Raw genomic sequence first — 11,194 nt, 5'->3', positions numbered from 1 at the left:
TTACGCAGAACAGACGTGCTCTAACTGGCACTATATTATTGGTCAGCATTCTGTGCTATATTATGTGGAGCATCTGGTCGCAAAATAACAACGTAGACAAGTATAGGAAATCCACAACAATCAAACAAGCTATTGAATAACAGGCGCTCCTGGGTTAATAGGTCTGCCTACTTTAGAGATTCATCTCATTCAGCATTACATGTAGAGGATTTATGCCGTCATTAATTGTTTTATTAGGCAAACCGTAAGAGCGCCCATTACCAGAACTTCATCGGTCAGCATACATGTGGTCTACAGGGTGTCCCAGCTAACTTTAGCCAGAGTTTAGGAATATGCAAATGCCACGTAGCTGCGCAGAACAAAAGTAATGTTGTTTGCCGTCGCTTGGAGATACTCAAACTGTTTTTTTCATTCCACCTAATTAGATAAGCAGTATTAATTAATGAAGTTCTCAAATATTATAACTGGATGAAAAGTGTCAATGAGAAAATTGTAGAGCGACATGATAGACTCCCGATACAGCTTTCTGTTGCTCAATACGTGCTACATAATAGTGTTTTTCCGAGCGCGAAAGAAGCCTGCGAATGCACGCAAAATTGCCGCGCGACTGACCGCTTACCTTGCCTGAGGAGGCATGTGCAGTGCAACCCCTTTCGAAAGTTTCTAAAAATTTCTTTTACATTGACGACGTTTTGCACATAGTGTCCTCGCCGAAAAAAAAAATTCACGTATTTTTATTCCTTGTTTTCAATGAAAGCAATGAAAGACAGAGTTATCACAATACATAGGAAAATAGATACACATATAATACATACATTCACCATACATAAATATAAAAGTGTAAAATACTGTTTTCACTAGTCGATCGCGACAGCAAAAGAAATGTAAGCCGCAGAAAAATACGTACAGGAGTGGACAAACTCATTAGTATGGGCGGTGGGATGAGCAGACGTGTGTGCTTTATTAAAAGCGAGTAACGTGAAGGAACCTGAAATGGGGGGGGGGGGGGGGGAGGACGAGCTGGACTCGTCCTTGGAAATATTGGTACAAATGCGCAGGGCGAGCAAGATAAGGCTTGGGTGTCTGAGAATTAAAAACAACACAGATTGTACGTTGTGTGTTGTCCATTTTCAAGCGCGACCCCGCAACCCAAACTCGACTCCTTGTAATTTTTACGAAACAGTGAGCCCGTTTATTTAGTTTAAACAATAAATAAAGTGAAAGTACTTGCAAATCATGTTGATTACCAATAGACTGTTTTAAGCCATGACACAAAATTCTTGTTCACATAAATTACAGCCACTGAAACGGAATTTTTCATTTGTTTAGACGCTAGTCTATAGTAGAGATGTAAGCGCTCAAAAAAAAAAAAAAACATAAAAATTTTGGAAAGAACAGTTTCTTTTTCGTTTTTTTTAACCAGTATAAAATTTAAAAAAGAGAAAAGAAAAAGAGCTTCCCGGCAGAATTCTTCTGTTGTGATGCGACTTCTTTCGACGTGTGTAAAATTTTGGTCAAAAGAAGTAGTTTGGGAGCCTGCGACACACCTGGATCCACCCACGTGGTGGTAAGGACTTTGCTTCAACCTACCCTTGAGCTTCTTCGCCTAGTGCACATCCCCGCTTCTTCTGCGCATGTGAAAGAAACTGGTCCTAGTCTGAAAATGCGCACACGAAGCTACGCAACTGGCTCGCAGGGGACCGCGTGCAAACACCTGTGTACGTGCACTCGAACCTCAATGTCCGTAAGGCTTCGTCCACTGCACAGCGAAGCGTTGACGCGTCAAACGGAAATGAATCACGTACAGATTGATACAAACGACTGTCTTGACGCTTTGGTGCGAAATTAATGCCTCAAAGTGATATAGTGCCTAGATTTTGAACCCGGAAGCTCTGCTGAGACTTTTGTGATGCAATAAAGTAACAATTATATTCCTTTCAGTCTTAGATAAATAAATGTGCCGGGTTTTTCGTAGCTCTGCGCGCAATCGTATATTTTTTTTTTCAATTTCTCGTATCTTCTTATGAAAAAACATGAAAGAAACAAGTTTTCCTCACGTCCCTCAAAATTTCATTAAATTTTATATCTCTTGTCTATAGTACTCTTTCAAGCGTTTTACTTCTTTATTTATTTATTCATTCAATACTGCTAACGGCCTTTTGGCAACGAAGGTAGGAGTGGTACATGAACATAAACAAGTACAAATTTAACACAAGTGGTCAGTTCGCTGTGAAAAGTGCACCAGAAGTACAAGAATAAGGTAAAAGCAGAAATTGCAACAAACCCGAAGAAAGATCGTTGGCGCATGGGACTGTTCGTCAAAATAGAAAACGAACAAACAAACATGATATAGATATCCACAGAAGTGACGAAAATAAATGCTAACTGCTATATAAGACTAGGCTATGTTAATAACGTGATCGAAGTTGTGCAAAAGAAACCAACTATTGTTTACACAGCCGATCAACGTTCCCGTCATTTCAGTTATGTCGCTGTACTGCCACTTTCATTCCTTCAGGCTGACTTCTATTTTTCGATCAAGGTTCCACAATGGTTTCGAGTCTGCCTCCTTTACGAGTTGATTAGGGCTGTTCGTGCAATAAGGATACGATTGCGAGCAGCCGAGCCTTTCCTCATGGTACAGCTGGCACTGGCAAGATAAACAAGGAAATTCGGTGTCAGAAAGACAAGAGGCTTTTGCTTTCTTTCCTTCTTTTGGCGGTAGTTAGCCTTGCATAGACGTTGCGCGCAGGAAGTATAACATCGTGCGGCGGGCCTGCACCTGTAGACGTTGTACGAGGAAGTCAGCGCGAGTAATAGTTGACGTGCCACGAAAAAAAAAAAAAATAATAATCGGCCCTTAGAACAGTACATGTTCACGACTTCTTGCCCTATGACGATCGATCGCACCAAGGACAAGGCTTACGAGAGCACTTTGAAAACGTTCTCAGCGGCAAGAAATATCGTCTGGTTTTCCACGTGAACGGGATGGGTTAAACTTGCCTGAAATATGGCTGCCTGCCTGTGGGACAAAAAAGAGAATAGTCACGAATAGATGCGCCACCAAGGAACATCGTTTGAAAAGTACAAAAATCCCCGCCAATGAAGGGGGAAGGTACGTACGGGAGAAAAGGGCAGAAATATGGCGTGGATTTAATGTGCCATGTGCCAGGAAGCTCAGCGGACGCTATGAAAAAGCTGCTAACAGCGACGTCACAAGGATGCGGTGGCGCTATCACCGTATTCATTCTTGGAAAATGAGGCTTTGGTAAACTGTAATAGTGTGAAATTTATGTGAAGCAAATATTAAACACGCTTGAACGCGTTTTCAAGAATTTCCAGTCAAAGCTTGTTGTTCGAAGCCGTCCGATCTATTTGCCTACAATTTGTCCCTTTCTTTACAAACATGCCCCTTGTCCGTATACATATACGTGCCCATACCAGCAATGTCACCTGACGAAGTCGATGCTTCCAGGGATGTCTGACACGCAAATCGTTGCCGTGTCGTCAGCTGGCTACGCTATACGTTGTTCCAGTGCAAGATACGCGTATACTAACCTCGGGGACAGAGACAGCGAAAGCACATGATATGTGGGATCGAACCCCTATTATAGCCGATAGTGTATGTGGTTTTGAGAAAGCAATACTGGTTCTGTTCGAGGCTCAGAATGAAGAGCTCATGAGCACAAAAGCGGGCAGACAGAAATCCCTCATAACCCAATTTGGCAAGTCAAAGTGGTGTTGATGCTGCTTCTATATAGGCGGGGTTAGCGTATACCTGCAGACTGAGCCTGAAATTCTAATCCTCAGAGCCTCTTTCTGTGTTACAAATATGTGTCATCATGAGGCGATCAATTCAAACTCTCGTATGAATGTAAGTATAGCACGTCCTGGCGCGCAATCCGTGGCACTCGTGGGAACGTTAACTGTTTGGCGCGTTCGTGAGCATTTCCTCTTCTTATCATGCCGTACAGAAGCCTCTTCCTTTGGAAACAGAAACGATTGCAGGAATAGATGAAGTGACAGACGCTGCACCCCTACGACTTGCGCCAGTTCACTTGTTTTTCAAACATTCCGGCGTCATCCTTCTCAGCATAATCAAAACGGTTTTCGTCATCAAAAGATTGAACGTCATCTTGACTATATGCTCACCCGTGCGTTACGTCTTTGGCATATTGCTAAGGGCTAGTGCGCCGCCTTAGTGTCCCACTTACGTTTGTTCCCTTTCCGTTCACGAATAAACATGACAGAGAAACAACGGAACTATATCGCCGAGAAAGTAGCACACGCGGGAGTTCCTCTTCGATAATACCTTGCCGGACGAAGATGAGCGTGCGACTACGCACTGGCACACCCATCAACTTGCTGGTGCCGTTTCCTGCCGGTGGGTGGTGGCTCGATCGGCTCTCACGCTGAAACGTCAAGCGACGACGCTCCTTTCTCTATTTTTGGGTCAACTCTGCGGTCACGCGACAAGTGCAACGGAAGCGAGGGTGGCACAAGCGCTCTCTCACTCTCTCTCTCTCTCGCCACCTCGGTCCTGGCCACGATCTGGCACGTGGTGCGGTTGCGTCCGTGTCCGGGTGGGAAGCCCTTCTGCCCAGAACTTCGGTGTCGAGGCCGCTCAACGCTGCGACATGCGTCGGAGGCTGAGAGTGAAGCAGAGAATGGGAGAGGGCATGCGTCGCCCCCACCGCCCACTCATTCTATGGCACATGTTCCCCCAATCGAGGCGACCCATTGATCACAGGAGGTAACGTGTTTTTACTGCTGCGCCCTGTTTTGGCGCCACCACTACCAGGTGACGCGACAGGATTTCCCCCGACTGTTAGCGCGAACCAGGCCAACCGTGTTGCAAAAGCTTTAAGACTGACTGCACGCAGGGCTCAAGAGGCATTCGCTTTCATCCAGAAGCTTGAAGCACAATTGTGAAGTGCGAAAGCCCCTACTGCATACTCCCTACGCTCACTTCACGTAAGTGGCTCTTCTAATTGTCGTGTGCCCAGAACAAGAACTTCGTATCGTAACCGGCGTCTAGGGTTTGCGCACAATGTTTAAGTGTATGTCAACAGATATTTATTTCCCTTCAGTAAAATGTGGCCGAAGTGGCGGGACCTGCTTTGACTCTGTTGTATGTTCCGTAGCGATACCTTGTCACGTCGTTGATTAGTTTATCAGAACAGGTGCTTTTTCAAAGATTTACCTTCGTCTGCCCCGTACATTGCTAGCACGTCCAATCAACCACTGATGTGCATATTGCTTTAGGACAATTCGAGTTCTTTATCTGTTACTGTTATCCCCAAAGAACAACTTCCAAGACGATTTTGTTCCCGCGCCGCACTTTGGCGGGGCTGTAAGTGAATGTATTTGTGGACGTAATGTTGCCAGCTAACAGCAATCTGTGATGATCTTGTAATGATCGTAGCCTCAACACGCGGACTGTTGATAATATAAGCGTTTGAGGCTGATTTAAAGGAGCTGAAAGCTTTGAGACGTCATGCGATATGGAGCCAGCTGCGTCTGTGGAAGTGCTCTAAGATTGTTAGTAGCAATTTGTGGCTGTACAAAAAAAACGCGCTAAACTGCCTCAATACTTCTGAACTTAAAGGTGGTGATATGTGCAAGTAATTAAAGGCAGAAAAGGGTCGCATTGTGGTAAAAGCATGCATGGCTCCATCCATCCAGTTCCGTAGCTCACTTCTGCTGTATATGTCGCGAAGCTAATACGTTCACATGTAAACTACAAAGAGATGCAAACTGTACTTGAGCTCAACTGCGCAGTAGTTGAGCACTATGATACCTATATGATCTTTAGTTAGAACAGATTAAAAAAAAAAAAAAACATTGCATGTGGCAGACAGCGCTGTACCAACCTTTCATCTGAATTTCTGGAAAAGGCGCTAGTTACCTGCCTGAGAAGTCGCGACGTTCAATTAAATAATTAAGTATATTCGCTTATTACCTTTCAGTTATCAATATTAAACAATATGTTGCAATCCCGATATTGAAGCCAATCACTAGTTAATCCATGCCTGCTTAATACTACTTCTAAGTCATCTTTCCTTAAAATGTGCTGTTAAATAATGTCGCTTCAGTTGAGTTTTCCAGAAGCATCTCTCTAGCATTTATGAAGAATCTTAAGCGGAACGCTAACGAATCTGTTAGAGTATTTTCGGGACGAATACCTCTAGATTGGCGCAAATATTAAAATTTCTTCTGAGCACGCAAGACTCGACTTACCACTCGGCTTCAGTTCTGCAACTCAGAGGGGAATAATTAACCAGTTATGAATACTTTTGATTAGCTACCTGGACATTGCAGTTTGTGGTGCAAGGACTATCCACGTATTCAGGTAATCGAACTAAAAAGGTTGAATAATCGTTTTAAGCCGTTCCAGAGATATACTGCATGCCTAGGCACTTAGAGATACTACCTGATGTTCTCGAAGCAGTGATGTCACATATGTTCCAAAGTTTCGAAAGAATTAGAAACATCAAGCGTTGTACTACAACTTCGCAAGTATACTTAATCAGTTTAAGCAGGTAATAAATTTCTCATTCAATGATCTACACTTGTACTTTGTAAACAGAGTAACACTATTATTGTTTGTCATCTAGGTTCTATCCTATTGTACTATTTCTGACTTGAGCTTTTAGCCTGTTAATTTCTTATTTACCTTTACTTTATTTTTTTAGTATTGAAAACTTCTACTAATATTCTACTATTTTGTGAATTACATGTATATTGTATAGATACAGGACTAAGTTATGAATGTAGCGGTGAGTGCATGTTTTGTTTGTAGCTTGAAGACTATATTTAAGCATGTATGTGCTCTTATCAACTACCTTGTAACGTTCCCCGGCTCCGCCAAGCTGTTAATAGCAGCTTTTGTCTGCAAAGCCTTCCAAAAAGTTTATTCTCTTTTTGGAAAATAAAGCAGACTGAAGTAAATTGAACTACAGTATATGCTCCGTGCAAATGAATTAAACATGTTCAAATTAAAGTGAGAACTAGACTCGGTATGCTTTGCTCTCGGGCAGTACGCTGAATCTTTTATTTCTTGGCATTATCTAACTTGTTTCTCTGGTGTAAAGTGTGAATTGAAGTAAAAAATGTTGAACAAACAGCTGCACTTAAGTTCGTTTGAGCTGACATTAAGATAATGTCTCCGTGCTTCTCTCTGCGTTATTGTGTAGTTGTCCGACAGTTTCACAGTACTTGCAGGCGAAGCAGTACAGAAACATTTGGTTGGCTCTTCCAATTAGTTTCGTGCACTAAATATAGGGAGCAAAAAAAAAAAAAAGGAAAGACACACAAAGCCCTCACAAAGCAAATACTTTAAGGAGAAAAAAGCCGGCAGGTCCCACGCCCTGTAGGAATCGATGCAGTGTGCAAGCAGTGTGCAGGGAGCCTACCAAGTTAACGAAACAACGACCATGAGAGCGCCAAGATGTAGGCGGCTGTTTCATGACCTACATGACACACATGTCGCGATAGTCATGTAATGATCGATTATTTATATTTGTCATATACTCTTGTCATACTATGCCAATTTTGGTGCATACCAATTTAACGAAACGAGCATGAGAGCACGAAGACGTAGGCGGCTAGATAGATAGTGTCGAAGTGGAAAATATTCCCCAAGAAATGCTTCAGATTTAAAATGGCGCGCACGAAACAGCAGATGTTGCCGCCATTCCAGCAGCCCGGAGACTTGACGCTTCGCTGAGCATGAGCGCATTATAATGTACGAGTACCTGCATACGACTACGTTTCTACGAATACAAGACTGCGCCGCACTTACCAGCCAATTACAGCCAAAATGCCGGATGCGAGGGTACTTAGACGTCAAAATTGAGCCTTTGTACGATTACACGTTGCAGACGTACAATGGTGCAGCGTCTGGTCCCTTTGCAGGCTATGGCAGGACAGGGTTTCCTATAAACGAAATGACAAGTATTAGGTGCTATGCCTTATATAGGTGTTTGCAAATCTTTAACTAGAAACCTACGCAACCAATAGCAGTGTAGTCGTAGTCAATATATCTATGTTATTAGTGAAAATGCCACGGGGATTATAACTGCCTCAAGTTTCGGTGGATACCTGAACCGTCTCGTGACCATAGAGAAGATGGAGATCGTAGTAGGAATGGAGAAAAGGAATGAAGACGAAAGTTACAATTTGAGCCATCAGCGAAAACAAAGTAGGCGAGAGAGACACGGATTGTGCAAAACTCAACACCGGGACTTTGGTGCAAATAAACCAACCATCCAAACGAAGAAATGAACAAGGCACCGAGTTAATGTGCCTCGGGGCTAAAGAAAATCTCAACTGTCAACCGCGTGCCTTCTGCTCAACTCAAGCCCTTTCTTTAAACTGGGTCCTTGCGATGGCCTGAAAGGGAGGAAGACATCAACGTGACCATTAACGCGATATTGGACGCGGACATTTAATCAGGGCACAGTGATCAAGACAAGCGACTGACTGGACATTCACAATTAAGGTCTCCAATGAAAATTGAGTAATCTATAGTTAGTGCCGATCATAATGTTCGCTCGCAGACTCCGGTTCGTCGGCATGGTTGACGGGAGCGGGAGATGTGTCGTTTAGAGGTCCCCTCGTGCGTTGGCGCTCGCACGGGTCCCTCCGACAGCTGTTGACCTCCCGAACGTTCATGTCCGACCCAAGACAACGCGTCTTCGTTGCCCCGCTTCTGAGCTCCGTCTGCCTGCGGACGTGATCTCCTCGCCTTTCGTAGGTTGCTTGAGCCACGCGTTATCTGCCGACTCTCTGCGCGCTCTTCTGTGGCACTTGCTCATTCGTATAGTTTTCTTCATGATTTTTTTTTTCTAGGCCACGAGCGCACGTACATCGAGGTGTCGTCCTTGTTGTGGACAATGCAAGCGCCGCGGTGCACGTATTTCCATGTTTTCGACGCCGCTTCGTTGTCGTCCTCTAGGCCGTCTCTTGGCACTTGACCACGGCTACACACAGTTGCAGGGCTTCATAACATAAAGGCCACAAGAAAGGGCAGTTTATTTTTGCTTCTACAGACTTACTCGGTTGTACAGGCCGACTTTATTCGATTTGAGTTAACTAGAGCGCCGCGAATAGCCAACACGCCCACTGTGCGAAAAGAAAGAAAGAAGAAATGCAATTAAATCATTTTTTTTTGTAGAGTCATGCACCCAGTACAGAATAAGTTGACTCGCGATGAGATCCTAATGTTAAACAAAGTTTGAAGAACCAGGATTGCTCTCTGAACGGGGACTGTGGGCACGCGGTGGTCTTCGTTCCGTTCACCACTGTTCGCCCCATTTTCCCGTATAGTTGATGTCTGTACAAGATCCCTCGTTTGTGGACGCCGTGCCCTGTTCTATTTCGTCAGTTTTTGCAACGGCCCAATAACAAGATCTTGATAATCAGAAAGCCGGCTGACCTCACGCCCTGTGGAAATCGATGGTATACGCGAAGCAGTGCGCGGGGAGCCTACCAAGTTAACGAAACGACCATGAAAGCACCAAAATGTAGGCGGCTGTTTCATAACCTACATGGCACGCATATCCCGATATTCATGTCATGACCGTTCATTTCATATTCATGTCATGGCCGTACACTGTTGTCATACTATGCCAATTTTGGTACATACCAAGTTAACGAAACGACCACGAGAGTACCAAGACGTAGGCGGCTAGACAGATAGATACTGTCAAAATGGCAAATGTTCGCCAAGAAATGCTTCGCATTTAAAGTTGGACGCACAACGTGAACGTCTGGTGTCGAACACCAAGAAGAGACGAATAAGTAATTTTCTATTTTTTTAATGTATATTTCAGAATGAAGACAGTATTCCTAGCTTTCTGCCTTGGGGTGTTTGCCTTCACTTCTTTGGCGGACTTGACAGCAGCCTACGAATTTACCCATGTTGAAGTAGGTAAGTTCAAGTCGGACAATCTCAGTGACTTGCTGCTTGTGCACGTAGGTATGGCGCGGTTGCTTAGCCTTTCTTCTGTGTTTTTGCCAGCCCACGATAGATTGTGTATCTTATCTTTCTTTCTTTAGCGAGAACTAAATAGAGAACTAAAACGAGGCAGCGAATAATGCTGTTGTACCCTAAATTAATGATACTTAAACAAAGACGTTAATGATACCTCCTCACTGTATACATGGTGTACCTGTTACAGGCACTGTTTCCAGGCAGGGTAGCTTGCTCGACGTTACACTAGCTATCCTCCTCGTCTTTCCCTCCCGCTTTCCTCTCTTTTTTCTTTTTTTTCACAAGAGACGTGGCACTTTGTACGTGTTATACGTGTGCAACAGCTTCGCGAGGAACCTTATGGTTGCGTTGAGTTTACGAGTTTTTACGCAGAAGCATGAAAATTATCTCCTCATAAAGCCTGGTTAGATAGTTTGATCTTCTTTAGTGTCGCGTGTAGAGCTGCTTGGTGCAGTAAGGAAAACGACTTCCCAGAGTAACGACGCACAAACAAGCTGCGTGTACAGATTCGGCGGGAGCGGTGAATTGATTGAAAATATTCGTATTTCTGTAGGCCTTGGATGTCCAAAGTCCTTGCTGACTTGTTCGCAAGAATGTCGAAGAAATTACGGTCATCAAGGTGGATATTGCAATGGGCCGTTCAACACCGTCTGCACCTGTACCTGACCGGGCTTCGAAAGGTTTAATTACGCTGTCTCGCCGTTCGTGTTCACATTTTCTTTCTTGAACAGCAAGATACCTGAGTGAAACTTCTCGCTCATCATGTTAATGGATTGGGCCCGTTGTAATGAAGCGGGTATCTGGACGCATTATACCATTACAGATATGCAGTTTCATTTCTGTTACATCGTTGGTACTTTTTCATTAGCTAAATTATCTCCATGTTCACTTTATTCTGAATAAACTTTTATTGTTGCGAGTTGTTTTTATCGTTTCACAGATTTCTGAGTGGAGCTCTTATTATGCTCCTGTGACATATGTCCACATTCGTGAAAATTGCTTAATTTATCGTACTGCATGGATATATTTTAGTAGCTGTTATTTTTACTATCTTGAGCGACTTGCTTTTTGTAACTTTGGTCTATGATTTCTTTTCTTTTGAGAACTTTGTTTCCTTACCGACATATTTGGCATAGACAATTTTACGGCATAAAATATAGCAATTTCTCATTGTCTCAGTTAGTGAAGTTCAATTTG

At 43.6% G+C, this 11,194-nt stretch overlaps 1 long non-coding RNA gene across 2 annotated transcripts; it reads left to right on the top strand.

The window, feature by feature from the left end:
- The first annotated feature begins 4,735 nt into the window (after nt 1–4,735).
- On the top strand, nt 4,736–10,916 carry LOC126522782 (uncharacterized). Of its 2 annotated transcripts, XR_007597528.2 has the most exons (4): nt 4,739–4,753; nt 4,884–4,974; nt 9,837–9,934; nt 10,551–10,916. It is a non-coding gene; the product is annotated as an uncharacterized lncRNA (long non-coding RNA). The 2 variants fall into 2 exon arrangements; XR_007597527.3 differs by having other exon boundaries at nt 4,736–4,974.
- The last annotated feature ends 278 nt before the right edge of the window (nt 10,917–11,194 follow it).

This window comes from Dermacentor andersoni, chromosome 6 (assembly GCF_023375885.2).
Source record: "Dermacentor andersoni chromosome 6, qqDerAnde1_hic_scaffold, whole genome shotgun sequence".
In the NCBI taxonomy this organism is placed as follows: Eukaryota; Metazoa; Arthropoda; class Arachnida; order Ixodida; family Ixodidae; genus Dermacentor; species Dermacentor andersoni.
This window is presented reverse-complemented; position numbering and strand designations above follow the sequence as displayed.